The 15,268-nt window shown below is 46.6% G+C and overlaps 1 long non-coding RNA gene across 4 annotated transcripts; it reads right to left on the bottom strand.

The window, feature by feature from the left end:
- Positions 1 to 475: 475 nt before the first annotated feature.
- LOC140637340 (uncharacterized) lies at positions 476 to 9,925 on the bottom strand. 4 transcript variants are annotated; one of them, XR_012034510.1, is made up of 4 exons: positions 9,539 to 9,923; positions 4,858 to 5,054; positions 4,225 to 4,468; positions 476 to 778 (listed from the first exon to the last, which is right to left on the bottom strand). It is a non-coding gene; the product is annotated as an uncharacterized lncRNA (long non-coding RNA). The 4 variants fall into 4 exon arrangements; XR_012034511.1 differs by lacking the exon at positions 9,539 to 9,923 and adding an exon at positions 9,328 to 9,532; XR_012034513.1 differs by lacking the exon at positions 476 to 778 and adding an exon at positions 2,408 to 2,940 and having other exon boundaries at positions 9,539 to 9,925.
- Between the last annotated feature and the right edge of the window lie 5,343 nt (positions 9,926 to 15,268).

The raw sequence follows: 15,268 nt of genomic DNA, 5'->3' as shown, positions 1-15,268 counted from the left end.
CAAAATCTTATTTTTTAGATTACAGTTTGCAATTGCTCTAGGTGATGTTTCTGGCCTGGGCAAGAGGCCCATTCCAGAGAGACAACCGGAAGAGAGGTGGGTGCTAGGATCCCTGGTCAGCTTGTAGTGGGACACCTGAGCCAGGTCAGCCCCATGCTCCCCTGGAGACCTACTCAGAACCTTAATGACAAGTTAAATTTGTTTAGAGCCCAAGCCAGCCATTCCTGGGGTTCTTGGGGGCTGACCCAGGCTGAGACATGCTCCCCTCCCCATCTCCATCCTCCCATTGAGCCTGGGGGAGGGGGGGCTATCCTTGTGCCAGCCAGCTGTCTGCAGGACAGCCCAAGGTTGTCGGCCTAGAGGAGACTTGGAAATGAGATTGAGTCACCAGACCTGACTCAACTTTCCTGGATCATAATTACAGAATCACTAAAAAACTTAAAGTCCCCCAAACCAATTTAGGGCTGGGCTCACAAACTCTCCACATATACCTTTATTATATGACCTTGCAATGTCAAGGCCCTTCACAGAGACAATGGGAGTATCTGATTGCAAGGCACTCACAGGAGACTCAGGGAGGGCAGGCAAGGTCCACACTCCCCATGTGTGGCTGGCTGGCTGGCTGCAAAGCGAGGTCAGCCAAACTGTCCCCTTGCTGGGGCATCGGGGTGCTGTCTGGTTGGGAGAACCAGCTGAAAGGGCTCAGATGGAGACCGGTGGAGACCTGCCCTACACCAGTGTAGCAGACCACTTATCTTGATTTCTGGGTTCTATCAACCTGTAGGCAAAAGAAAGCAAGGAGGGCTGAGGTGAGAAGGTTCAGGCTTTGCCTACTCTGGGAGATTATCAGAAGTCAGAAGTCAGGAGTAAAATGTCCATAGAACAGGGTTCTTGGTCCTGGCTCTGGCTCCCTAGCACCTCCCCTATCAGTGCCTCAGTTTCCTCACTTAATAAGGAGGAATTGGATTAAATGAACTCTACATTTCCTTCCAGCCTCAACATAAAATTGCTGCCCCGTTCCTATATTCCCCTCTATCTACCTTTGTCATGCGTTTGCCATGGGAATATAGATTTCTCTCTGCACACTGGTGAAGAGAAATTGGGGTTGGAGGAGTGGGGGGGGCACAGTGAGAGGCTGGCACTGGGCTTTTCTGTACCCCACCTCCCCACCCCCAAGCAACCTTCCTGGGAGATCTGGCAGATATTCCCACCAAGTCTGATCAAATTACATATGAGGATTTTGAGACGCCAGTGTGCTCTTGATTTTCAGTGCTTGGGAGGTTACAAGAAACACCAGGAGGTAAACTTATCATGGAAAACAGAGCCCAGGTGTGTGTGCACAGGCACCTGTGTCTACTGGGAAGGAGCACCCAGGCAAAAAGCCTGAGAGGAAACAAAAATCCTAACTGACTCCTTCTTCTTTTCATATTGCTTCAGTTGCTCTCTTTAAGTCCCTGCCTCGGGGATGCCTGGGTGGCTCAGCGGTTGAATGTCCGAGAGAGAGAGAGAGAGAGAGAGAGAGAGAGAGAGGGAGAGAGAGAGAGAGAGAGATGTCAGAAGATCCCTAGGGTCATTCCCGGCTCTAAGATTCTAAGCATCCCTGCTGTCCTGCCCTTCTTCCAGAGAAAGGTGTACGGTAGCACCCACAGCGATCACCGCAGAAGGCAGGAGCCCACAGAAGATCCAAACTGTGTGTGTGTTGGAGGGGTGCTTAGAACAAGGAAGCTCTGAAAGGTGAGGCCATGGGGGCCCCTGATGGACCAGCTAGACTCTCCCCTCTTCTACCTTTACCTGGGCCACCCTGACTGCTCATCTGAGCTCCTGCAGAGACCCAGCATTGGCCGGGTGCTCCCCCAAGACAGGAGGGCCTCTGCTCACTTCAAAGGGCATCTCAGGCTGTAAGCAGTCCCATCCCTCAGGGGATCAGGTGGCTTGAGGTCCTGGGGATTCAGGGTTCAGAGGCAGCCTGTCTGTCAGCTAGATTAGTTGCAGTACTGCTGGAGGACAGAGGCAAGGGCCCCACGTGTTGGGATGGGCTCCTTTCCAGGGGCTTTACAGAGAGTCACACACACTAGTGGGACAGGGAGGAGCAGTGGAAAGGAGACCAAAAGGCCTGGACCAGGGAACTTGCTGCCTCTAGTCTGGCCAAAATGTCATGCATGCATCCATACAGGCCATGCCCTACCCTGAGTGCTCTTGAGTGCTAAGCCCTGGTGGAGAGCCCTTGAAGACCAGGTAGAGAAAGGGTTCACCAAATACATGGGAGAGAAGGCAAGCAGAATGGCTAGGCTGGTCAGCCAGGGAAGTATGCTCAGAAAGGGCGCAGGTAATATGATGGAAGTAATGAAGGAGTGGTTGGCTGAGAGGCCTGCTTAGCCGGGTCTCCCCATCCCCCCTCCCCTCCCTCTGACACTGATCAGTCCACACTTGTCACTCCAACCGAGTCCGGGCCCCACCCCAGCTCCCAGGTATTTCTGAAGAGAGTAGATGCAGCTCTGGGTCAGGAAGCCTTGCTCTTTCCTCTTCTCCCCACATGCAGTTCTGCTTTTTTCTCGGCTTGCTCTTGCTGGAGTGGAAAAACTCCCACATGCTGAGAAGTCCTGGCCTGTGTTCTCCGATGCTCTGGTTCCCTAGCGACTCACAAACTACCAGTGTCTGGAGGCCATGTGACTCTGAAATGCCAAAACTCCTGAACACCAAAGTTACAGGAGAGCAAACAGTGGCTTTCTCCACCTCCACTCCCACCACTTCCCAAAATGCCTGGAATTCCCTTCTCCAACTGATTAACCTTCGCTCATTCTCCTAGACCTGTCTCCACTCTCCTGCATCCCAGCAAAGTCACGCTGCATCCCACCCTCCATCTCTTGCAGCAAGTGGCTTGCTCATGCCACACTTATGGCACTGATGACACTGGGTCTTGTCACCTCACCACGCTGAGACCTGTTGAGGGTGGAAAGCCATTGCGGTCCCTGCACAGCATCCTGCTGACATCCAGATCTAAACGCTATTGCAGACTGTATGGCCCAAGGCTAATGTAAATGAGCCTCTCTGAGCCTCTGAGCCCTACTTTCCTCATCTGGGAATCCGAGATAAAAATAGTAAGGACTGGGCAGCCCCGGTGGTGCAGCGGTTTAGCGCCGCCTGCAGCCCAGGGCATGATCCTGGAGTCCCGGGATCAAGTCCTCTGCCTGTGTCTCTGCCTCTCTCTCTCTCTGCATCTCTATGAATAAATAAATAAAATCTTAAAAAAAATTTTTTTTAAATAGTAAGGACTATTTTTTTTTCCAAGGTAAGGACCTTGGAAGTAAAAATCCAATGAAAGAATGTATGCCAGTGTTCATGTAAAACCCACCTATAAGAATTCAAGGACTAAAAAAAAAGAAAAGAATTCAAGGACTAGGACATCTGAGTGGCTCAGTGGTTGAGCATCTGCCTTTGGCTCAGGGTGTGATCTCGGGGTCCTGGGATCCAGTCCCACATTGGGCTCCCTACCTGGAGGCTGCTTCTCCCTCTGCCTGTGTCTCTGCCTCTCTCTTTCTCTGTGTCTTGTGGATAAATAAATAAAATCTTTTTTTTTTTAATAAATAAAATCTTAAAAAAAAAAGAATTCAAGGACTGGTAGCTGCTACTGTCATGTGTATTATTGGTGATGCACAATGTACAGCATTTTCATGACCCTCAGATGTTTGCTAGATAAAAAAAGAAGATGTAAGTTAGAAGGTGCTTCACTTCAGACCCCGACCAGTCTCCAGGGTTCCTGTGAACTACTGGTGGGGGTAGGGAAGTGACTGTCAGAAAAAGGCCAGTTATTTCCCAGACTCTGGATTTGAAAAAGCTGGAATTGTGTTTTCACCTGAAGGGAAGGCTTGGGAGCCCAGAGGCAATGGGGAGTTCTATTCCTATTCCTCTGCTGGGCTAAAGGCGGGGAGTTACACTTACATCCTACATTTGCCAATACTCAACACCTAATATGCAGTCTTTTTGGCATCACTGGGTACATAATAGGGTTTGGGTTCAGAGATATAATCCCTTAGGTGGAAGGAAGAGATACTATCCAATCTCAGTGGAGGATGCTATGTCTAGAGCACCCGGCATATTTATTTGGTGCCCAAACTGAATAAATAGTTGAATGATAACGAATGCCTGGTTCCGTATCTTTAGGCCTGTAGTGAGTCTTCCACCAAGACTGCCCCCTCCCCACCCCTCCACCCCACCCCCAGTCACCTTTGTTGTAATTGTTCTGCTTCATCAGGTCCTTGGCATGATGATAAGGTGCTGAGCTCTGACATTCAGTCTGAGAGTCAGCTTCTCCCAAGCTCTGGGACCATGGCCTGGCATGAGAAGCCCCATGCTCTCCTTGCAGCACCATAAGAAAGGCTAGTCCTCCAAGTAGTTTGAGATTCCTAAGGAGCTTGCCCAGCACTGAGCTGGGAAAGAGCAATGAAGTTCTATCACAGAGTATACCTGGCTGAGGGAAAATAAATGGTGGTCAGGGTTTATCCCTCACAGGCTTCAACATACGACATGGCCCTACAAGGTTCCTGTACTTTTAGGGCACCAAAGGGATAGTAAAGGAAATGGAGAGTGAATAGTGGGAAGGAAAACTTTTGTTTCTCAACAGGCTCTCACCCAAGCTCATTGCTTTAAATAGTAATGACCACCAGTATCTAAATCCCTGTACTTCACGTCAGTATGAACAACCACCTGTTGGCCCTCTTGACCTAGAGTCCTACATTGCCTCAAACTCAACACATCCAAACTGAGTATATCCTTAGCCTCCCCCCCCCCCCATAAAACAACCGGACCTTCTTCCTATATTCCTGATAGGTGACATCACCATCCAGTCTACCCACTTACTCAAGTCAGAGCTGGGTTGTGGTGTGGGGAATGACCTTGATGCTATAGTAGCCTGCTGGTGCAGTACCAGGAAGTCATCCCAGAAGTCATAGAATAAAAAGGCTCACAGACTAGGGCACCTGGCAGGCTCAGTCATTGGAGCATGATTCTTCATCTCAGGGTCGTGAGTTCGAGCCCCACATTGGGTGTAAAGATTACTAAAAACAAAAATGAAATCAACTTTATTATTATTATTTAAGATTTTATTTATTTACTCATGAGAGACACACAGAGAGAGAGGCAGAGACACAGGCAGAGGGAGAAGCAGGCTCCATGCAGGGAGCCTGACATGGGACTCAATCCCAGGACTCCAGGATCATGCTCTGGGCCAAAGGCAGGCGCCAAATCGCTAAGCCACCCAGGCATTCCTGAAATAAACTTTATTTTTTTTTTTTTTTTTTTTTTTTTCTGAAATAAACTTTAATAAAAAGGCTCATAGACCGGGGGATCCCTGGGTGGCGCAGCGGTTTAGCACCTGCCTTTGGCCCAGGGCGTGATCCTGGAGACCCGGGATCGAATCCCACGTTGGGCTCCCGGTGCATGAAGCCTGCTTCTCCCTCTGCCTATGTCTCTGCCTCTCTCTCTCTCTCTCTCTCTCTCTCTCTGTGACTATCATAAATAAATTTAAAAAATTTAAAAAAGGCTCATCGACCAAATTAAGATGCTTGACACATGGTTTATTGGATAAGGGTAAAGCACACAGTGAGGAGCAAGAGGAAAGCAGTGGGGTACAAGTTGGATGGAAGGATCATACAGCCTATATTCTAGGTTATTCAATGTGCATCTGTCCTGTCAGACAGACGCCTCCTGAATTTCAAGTGCCTCAGATCATATATTTAGGGTATCATGAATATCGTGAACACCTGGTTGGCCTCCTCTCCCTTTCTTTTTTCTTTTTAAAGATTTTATTTATTTATTTATTTATTTATTTATTTATTTATTTGAGAGAGAGAGAGAGAACATGAGCAGGGAGAGGGGAGAAGGGAGAAGAAGAAGCAGACCCCGCTGAGCATAGAGCCTGACACGGGGGCTCCATCCCAGGACCCCGAGATTATGACCTGAGCTGATGGCAGACGTTCAACCAACTGAGGCACCCAGGAGCCCCAGCCTTCCCTCTTTTTCTATCTCAGTTCACAGGAATACATTCTACTTACTTATCAATGTCTAACATGTCTCACAAATTACCAATTTACTTACCCTCATGCAACACTTCTGATAATTACATCCATCCCATTTGTTTTCCTGCGTTTTTTTTTTTTGTTTTTTTTTTTTAAGATTTTATTTATTCATGAGACACACAGAGAGAGAAGCAGAGACACAGGCAGAGGGAGAAGTAGGCTCCATGCAGAGAGCCCGAAGTGGGACTTGATCCCAGAACTCCAGGATCATGCCCTGGGCTGAAGGCGGCGCTAAAGCGCTGGGCCACCCAGGGACCCCTGTCCTCCTGATACAATCAGTGATCTATCTGGAAACACATATCTTACTGCATACCACTCTGCTGCTCCTTCAAGAATTCCCTTTGTTCTCGGGATGACTTCCAAGCTCCTTAGCAGGCTAAACAAGGCCTCTCAAAGGCTGACTTCTCTACCCTCATCACCAATTACTCCTTGCCTTCACTGGACCATCTTGGAACAGGAATGTTTGAGAATCTCTATAGTCCTGCTGCTGTTCTATGTCCCGGAAACCGTCCACTATCAAAGGGAGTTTCTTTCCTCTGTTCTGCTCCCCCCACCAGCCACATTAAACTCTTACCCTGGCCTCAAATCATCTACTACAGGGCAGCACCCCTTTATTAGAGGTGAGCTCTCCAACTTAGGGGTCAGTGGCTAATCCATAATACACACACCCTCCACACTCCTCTACAGCTGTACTTCCCTAAGGGGCCATCCTTTTTCTTGTCGAAAGTTAACTTCTTGGCCTCCCTTTGATCCCTGGGCTATGCCCTTCTATCCAGCAGGGAAACCCAGTCCTGAGTGGCACCTCTTAAGAGAGATGGGAAGGTACAATGCAGTGCTCCCCAAGCTCACCAGAGCCTAAGAATCACCTGGGTTATTTGTTTTCTAGTCTTTTTCTTTTTCTTTCTTTCTTTTTTTTTTTTTTTCTTTTCTAGGCTTTTTCTCTCCAGAATCTGACTCAGCAGATTTGGAGGAAGCCTAAGAATATATTTTATTTTATTTAATTTTTTATTTATTTATGATAGGCACACAGTGAGAGAGAGAGAGGCAGAGACACAGGCAGAGGGAGAAACAGGCTCCATGCACCGGGAGCCCGACGTGGGATTCGATCCCGGGTCTCCAGGATAGCGCCCTGGGCCAAAGGCAGGCGCTAAACCGCTGCACCACCCAGGGATCCCCCTAAGAATATATTTTAAAAAAATATTTATTGGGGATCCCTGGGTAGCTCAGCGATTGAGCACCTGCCTTCAGCCCAGGGTGTGATCCTGGAGACCTGGGATTGAGTCCCATGTTGGGCTCCCTGTATGGAGCCTACTTCTCCCTCTGCCTGTGTCTCTGCCTCTCTCTCTCTCTCTGTGTCTCTCATGAATAAATAAATAAAATCTTTAAAAATAAAATAAAATAAATATTTATTGATTTCTCCCTGTTGAGCAGAGAGCCAAATGTGGGGCTCGATCGCAGGACCCTCGGGTTATAACCTCAGCCAAAGGCAGATGCTTAGCCAATTCTACCCAGGAACCCCTAATTCACAAAATATTTCAATTTATTTTTTTTTCTGATAAAAAAGCAACATCAACTATCTCAGAATATCATGAAGAAAGCAATAGGTTGTCTAACACCTTTCCCCTCAAGACAACCACTGTTGTCAGCTTGGTGAATGGTCTTCTATATAGTAACCTGCTTTTTTCTTTTCTTTTTAGGTTTTATTTATTTGTTCATGAGAGACACAGAGAGAGAGAGGCAGAGACACAACACAGGCAGAGGGAGAAGCAGGCCCCATGCAGGAGCCTGACGCTGGACCTGATCCTGGGGGATCAAGCTTCAGACTGAAGGCAGGCACTAAACCGCTGAGCCACGCAGGCTGACCGAACCTGCTTTTTATTTATTTTATTTATTTATAATAGTCACACACAGAGAGAGAGACATAGGCAGAGGGAGAAGCAGGCTCCATGGACCGGGAGCCCGACGTGGGACTCGACCCCTGGTCTCCAAGATCGCGCCCTGGGCCAAAGGCAGGCGCCAAACCGCTGCACCACCCAGGGATCCCCGAACCTGCTTTTTAAAATAAAAAACAAAGGCAGCTCGAGTGGCTCAGCGGTTTAGCGCCACCTTTAGCCCAGGACATGATCATGGAGACCCGGGATTGAGTCCCACCTCAGGCTCCCTGCATGGAGCCTGCTTCTCCCTCTTCCTGTGCCTCTGCGCCCCCGCCCCCCGCCCTCTCTCTCTGTGTCTCTATGAATAAATAAAATCTTTAAAAAAAAATAAGATTCTAAACTTTTTTTTTTTCCACTTAGTGAATACCTATCTCCTCAAATCTTGCTTTTGCCTTCACCTAAACATGATATGGCAAAGGTCAGCAGCCACTTCCTAATTGCTAAATCCACCAACTCCTTGCACCTCTAACCTGAGGTGGTCTCTCAGCAGCCTGTGGCCCTGGATCTCTTTCTCTTGTCACTGTCCTGCTTGGGAGCCGACTCTTCTCAAGCCTCCCTGACAGCCTTCAGTGCCTAGGCAGTGATAATCAGGTTTTCTGAATCACTCCCTCAAGCCCCAACCTCCAAGCATTTTACAAGTTTTGCCTGGAGAAACCCATTCATCTCTGGACTTCTCTTGCAGCTCCTACCATCTCTCTGCAAGTAGCTGCTTTGTCAAGTCTATTCATTTTACTGCCTTGCCTGAGACCTTTCAATGAGACCCTCCCCGCCACCCTTAAAAATAGTCAATTTCTTGGCCTGGTTCCTGTGGGGGACTGGGAATTGCCTAGGATTTGTGATCAGAAGGTCCTAGATTGACATTCCTTACTCACAAACACACCAACAGCATGAATTTATGAAATAGCCTAACTTCCAGGCTTGCATCTCTCATCTGTAGCCCAGGAAAATAAGACCTAAAGTTATATGGCTGAGATTCAAGAGTTTATTAGGTGCCCAGACAGCAATGACAAGAGCGAGCACTTGATTTAGTTGGTGTCCTCCCAGCCCCAGGCAGGTTTTCAGATCTACCTGTGGTTTCCAGAATCCCACTCCAGCTGTGCCCCAATCTAGTTTGTCTACCCAAGACCCTGCTCATCTCCAACAGTCAATGTTAACCACCTCCTCTCAAGTCTTTCTGCACCTCCACAGGCAGAACTCACTCCTCTGCTGGGAAGCCTCAAGACCCTACATATTCTGCTGTGATAGCAGCTATGTCTAATATTTTTTTGCACTAATCTGCTCAGTAGTATCCATCAAATTGACACCCTTTAAGACCAGACCTTATTCTTCTTTTCATCACTCATGCCCAGCAGGAAGTAATTAGTAAGTGGAGGTTGCAAAAAGGAATTTGACGTAAAATTCATTTTTTCTCTTCATCTCCTGCCATGCTGTAGGACAAAATGTAGGGGTTAAGCTTAAGGTTCCTATGTGGGGGAGAGGATTCAGGGTAATCTATTAGTTCGAGGCAGCTAGTTTCAGAGGAAACGCTACCCCTATGCCAGGCGTTCCGTCTTCTCAGACTCCAGCTCCCCAGGCCTCTCCAGCCCGGCTCCAGGAAGTGGTCACAAAGGGCCTCATAATAGAGGCCACAGTTTGGGGGCGGTGGGTTGGGGTGAAGGGGAGGGGTCTACACAATCCAGTCTCCTCACTACTCAGCGCCCAAGTGTCAGGCCTCCAGCGGTGGAAGCGCAACACTCGGCCTCAGTCTCCCGGGAGGTCAAGCCGCCGGCTGGTCTGCGGCGCTGGGCGTTAGAGGCCGCGGTCGGCTGGCTCGGAAGGCTCAACAGGGCCCCCTACCGCCGGCTCCCGCAGCGCGCCGCCCGCAGCAGGCACTGCAGCCGCGAAGGGCTCCGTTCAGCCGCAGCTCCCAGGCCTCCGCGCCCCGGGCCCCCGCGGCCCCACCCCGAAGGCTCCCATTGGGCGGTGTCTGCTTGGGAGGCGGGACTTGCCCTTTCCTTGCATCCCATTGGGCCAAATCCAATCGGAGGCGGGATTCTGCGCTCCGCAGGTGGGGAGAGGTGCTTAGGGCCACTTGAAATTCGGGATTTTGCGTCCTTGATCACTGTGGCCCTATGAGTGTTTTAATTCTCGGATTCCTCACCAATTAAATATCATGTTTTCAAAAATTCACTTTCATTTCTGATTTCCAAGCCTCCGACCAACACCAACTTGCATTCTCAGTCACTTGAAGATGCATCGGAAGGTTTTTGTTTTTTGTTTTTTTTTTTTAATTTTAAATTGTGGTAAGATACACATAACATAAAAATTTACCATTTTAACTTTTTTTTTTTAAAGTAGCCTTCACGCCCAGCGTGGAGCCCAACAGGAGCCCTGAATGCAGGACTCTGAGAAGACTTGAGCTGAGATCAAGAGCCCCCATGCCTAAAAGGCTGAGCCACCCAGGTCCCCCCCACCCCCACCATTTTAAAACGTTTATGTATTTAACTAATCTCTACACTCAAGTTGAGGCTTGAACTTATGACCCCAAGATCAAGAACGACATGCCAAGTGCCCCCTATTTTAACCATTCTTAAGTATACATGAAGTACATTTACATGACATAAAGTATATTCACATTGTTGTGCAACCACCACCAAGAACTTTGATATATGGAGTATAAAATTTAAATTACAGACGTAGTGCATGCTTAACGTTGTAGGTGAACAATCCAAAACTTTGTGAAAGAAAAGTTAACAAATGCACTGTTTTCCACTACCAGGAGGTAGCCACTTTAACAGCTGTGAACCCTCTCTCTGATGACCATACAAGCAGACAGCCACATATTTGAGGCTCGCTTTTTGTACTCTTACAAAGATAGGATAGTGCTATGCATAATACACGTAAACTTACAGACATTTCTTTGTATGCATAGATTAATCACCTATTTATCTACCTATCTATTTATTTTAAAGATTTTTATTTATTTATTCATGAGGAACACAGAGAAAGAGGCAGAAACACAGGCAGAGGGAGAAGCAGACTCCCCCCTGGGAACCGATATGGGACTGGATCCCAGGATCCCGTGATCATGCCCTGAGCCAAAGGCAGACGCTCAACTACTGAGCTACCCAGGTGTCCCAATCACCTTCTTATTTATTTATTTATTTGTTTGTTTGTTTTTCACCTTTTCAATAACACTGTAATAGTCCATAATATAGACATATCACCATTTATCCAGTGTTTTCACTCTTGAGGGACATTGATTCTTTCCATTTCAACACTACAAATTCTTTCCATTTCAACACTACAAATAAAGGTACAATAAACATCCTTACAGAGGCACCTGGCTGGCTCAGTTGGTAGAGCATGCAACTCTTGATCTCAGGGTTGTAAGTGCAAGTCCCACACTGAGTGTAGAGATTACAAAAACAAAAAACAAAACAATATAAAACATCCTTATATATTTACAACCTTCCCCTCTATGGATTGCTAGGTCAGCATAGGTGTTTTCATTTATACTTTCAGATTATATTCACAAACCATGGAAGCAGTTTCCAATCTCCATAGTTTCCATTCTTAAAAATGCAGGCCATTTGGATTTGTAATTAAATCTGTAAAGGGGGCTGAAAGTGCCAAGTTTATCTCTGCCTCAAGGAGATTGATTTAGGGTCAGTGTTACTTCATTTCTTAACAGTCTGGCTCTGAGGCTCACTGTGGCCATGATCTCTGGGGTGAGCCTGGTGGAATACAGTCAAGGGGTATGAGAGGTTTGGAAGAAGGCTGGGACCTGGGTAAAGTCTGGGTAGGCAGTGATGACCAGTGGAACCCAAGTGTCCTGAGTCTATGTTTTTAGGTACTGGTCTCTTCACTCCACTTGTCTTCCTTGTTCTGGAATGAGTTTACCCATCTCTCCAGAAGACTGAAAGGAATTTAGTCAGAAGGGCATTATTTGGAATGCCTGGGTGGCTCAGCGGTTTAGCGCCTGCCTTTGGCCCAGGGCGTGATCCTGGAGTCCCGGGATCAAGTCCTGGGATCTAGTCCCACATCAGGCTCCTTGCATGGAGCCTGCTTCTCCCTCTGCCTGTGTCTCTGCCTCTCTTTCTCTCTCTCTGTGTCCCTCATGAGTAAATAAATAAAATCTTAAAGAAAAAAAAAGGCATTATTAACCTGTGTCCAGACTTGAATTCCAGTAAAGAGAGTTCCAGCCATATCTGGATGTGTCAGCTCTGTCCAGGTCCCCTTCCCTGCATTACTTCTGTCCTCCCTCTAACGCTGGAAGTGACACCTAATTTTTAACACGGGAAATTATTACGATCTAGTCTAGTGTCTTTGTTCCCATCTTAGACCCTAAACTCCTTGAGAGCAGACTATGTCTTACTCATTTTCTTATCCTTAGAAGCAAGCACAGTTCTTGGCATAGAATGGGCACCTGATTGGGACACCTGCTTGGCTCAATCTGGTAAGCATCTACCTGCATCTCAGGTCATCTACCTTCAGCTCAGGGTCCTGGGATCAAGCCCAGCATTAGGCTCCCTGCTCAACGGGGAGCCTGCTTCTCCCTCTGCCACCCCACCCCCCACCCCAGGGCTCATCCTCTTTCTCTCTCTTTAATAAGTAAATAAAAACTTTAAAAAAAAATAGGCATTTGATTGTGAAGTGAATGGCCTGGTGTGGGGGAAAGGTAAATGGTTGAAAGGCTGAGATTCCAGAAGGGGAGGGCCCAAGAAGGACAAACGCAATTTCTTCTTCCATCCTTCACTATTCCTCCAGTCATTGTGGGGAGAGAGAGAAGAAAGAGTGCTGGGTGGATCAGAGAGGATGATTCCAGTCCTTTGAGGAGGGCTCCAGGGGTACGGAGAGAGAACTTCTCTACGGTTTTAGGGAAGATCAGCTCCTGCATTATCCCCCATCTCATAGGCTATTCAAAATCTTCCCCTTCTTAGGAGTATTGAGGTGAGAGGATGGAAACGGCACGATTGGAGGCAGGAGTCTCAGGTATCAATCCAGCTTTGCTCCTGGTGATTTTGTAGAATGGTTATTTAAACCCTTGACTCTCAGTTATAGATCTCTAAAATGGAAGGTTCCTCTTCACATGAACATTGTGAAGATTAAAAGAGATATTAATATAAGTTCCCAGCAAACAATATATGCTACAAGAAGTGAGCTACTTCCCCCATCAGTTCCTTTCTCTGCCCCCAAGACCCTAATTGCTCTTCTGGCCACATTCATCTTTTTCTTTCCTGAAATCATACAAATCACAAAATGTTGGCTTGCAGATATATATGTTCCTATATTGTCATCGTGTGGTTGTTTGGTACATTTTCTCTCTTTTTTAAAAAAAGATTATTTATTTATTTATCCATGAGAGACACACAGAGAAGCAAAGACACAGGCAGAGGGAGAAGCAGACACCCCACAAAGAGCCTAATGGGGGACTCCATCCAGATCCTGGAATCAGGACCTGAGCCGAAGGCAGATGCTCAACCCCTGAGCCATCCAGGCGTACCCATTTTCTCTTTTCTCTTAAAATGTGAAGGTACCAGAGATCCGGTGTTTTGAGCTCTTTCTGCTTCTCTTTTCTCTGAGCTAATTTGGGTGTCTGGCAGGTGTTTCAGGGTAGTTATGAATCTACCCAGAAAAAGGTATTTGTGCAGCCTCCTCACTCTGTGGGATTTTATTTTTTTATTTTTGTTTTTTAAAATTTTTCTTCTTTTTTTTTAAAGATTTTTATTTATTTATTTACTCATGAGAGACACAGAGAGAGAGAGAGAGAGAGAGAGAGAGACAGGCAGAGAGAGAAGCAGGCTCCATGCAGGGAGCCAGATGTGGGACTCAATCCCGGGGCTCCAGGATCACACCCCAGGCTGCAGGGGGCGCCAAACCGCTGCGCCACGGGGGCTGCCCTCTTTTTGTTTTTTATTTTTTTTTTATTTTTTAAGATTTTATTTATTTATTCATGAGAGAGAGAGAGAGATGCAGAGACACAGACAGAGGGAGAAGCAGGCTCCCTGGAGGGAGCCTGATGTGGGACTCAATCCCAGGTCTCCAGAATCAGGCCCTGGGCTGAAGGCTGTGCTAAACCGCTGAGCCACCCGGGCTGCCCCTCTTTTTGTTTTTTAAATAGTAATCTCTACAGCCAATGGGGAGCTTGAACTCATGACCCAGAGATCAAGGGTCACATGTCCTACTAAGAGAGCCAGCCAAGTGTCCTGATTATTTTATATTCCTATAAGCAATGGATGAGAATTCAGATCATTCCACATCCTTACAAATATTTATAGTTTATTAATCTTTTTACTCTTAGTCATTCTAATGAGTACATACTGGTTTCCCATTGTGATTTTACTCTGCATTTTCCACTAATGACCACTGATGTTGAAAGTTTTTTCATATATATATTGACCATTGACCATTCACTTATCTTCTTTTGTAAAATCCCTGTTTAAGTCTTTTGTTCATGTTTCTTGTTGTTGTTGGTTTTGTTTCTTTCACCGTGAAATTATAGGAGTTGTTTATACACTCCACATCCAGATCCTTTGTCACCCACCTATTGCATTGCCTGGCGGATGTGTGTTGAATTTGGTGTATAGGTATGTTTTTTACTAAGACTTTCATTTTATTTTATTTCTTGAAGTTAACTCTATGCCCAATGCGGGGCTCAAACTCATGAGTCTGAGATCAAGAGTTGCATGCTCTACCCACTAGACACCCCTTTACCAAGACTTTCTAAAAAATCCCTTTATTTGGCATGTTTAAGACTTTGTATATGTAAAAAAAAAAAAAAAAAAAAAAAAAAAAGACTTTGTATAAATTGTTTCTCTCTGAATCCATCATTCTGTAGCTTGCTTTTTTGATTAACATTATATATGAAATGAATCCATGTTTATCCAAATAGTTCATTTATTTTTATTATGAGATGGGATCCAATATGCTACAATTTATTCCCTCTCTCCTTTGACCTTTAGTTTGTTTCCTTTTTTTTTTTTTAAGATTTCATTTATTCATGAGAGACACAGACACAGAGAGAGAGAGAGAGAGGCAGAAACACCGACAGAGGGAGAAGCAGGCTCCATGCAGGGAGCCCTACGTGGGACTTGGTGCTTGATCTCCAGGATCAGGCCCTGGGCCGAAGGCAGCGCCAAACTGCGGAGCCACCCGGGCTGCCCTCTAGTTTGTTTCTATAGTGAATGTTCTAGGGCTTCTCTCTTTGGTTCCTTGTGTAAGTTCCCCTAGGATATGTTTATAGGAGTGGAATTATTGCACATCTCTACCACATGATGC

This window comes from Canis lupus, chromosome 7, assembly GCF_048164855.1.
Source record: "Canis lupus baileyi chromosome 7, mCanLup2.hap1, whole genome shotgun sequence".
NCBI classification, from domain to species: domain Eukaryota; kingdom Metazoa; phylum Chordata; class Mammalia; order Carnivora; family Canidae; genus Canis; species Canis lupus.
The sequence above is the reverse complement of the archived record's forward strand: the minus strand, read 5'-3'. Positions and strand labels throughout refer to the sequence as shown.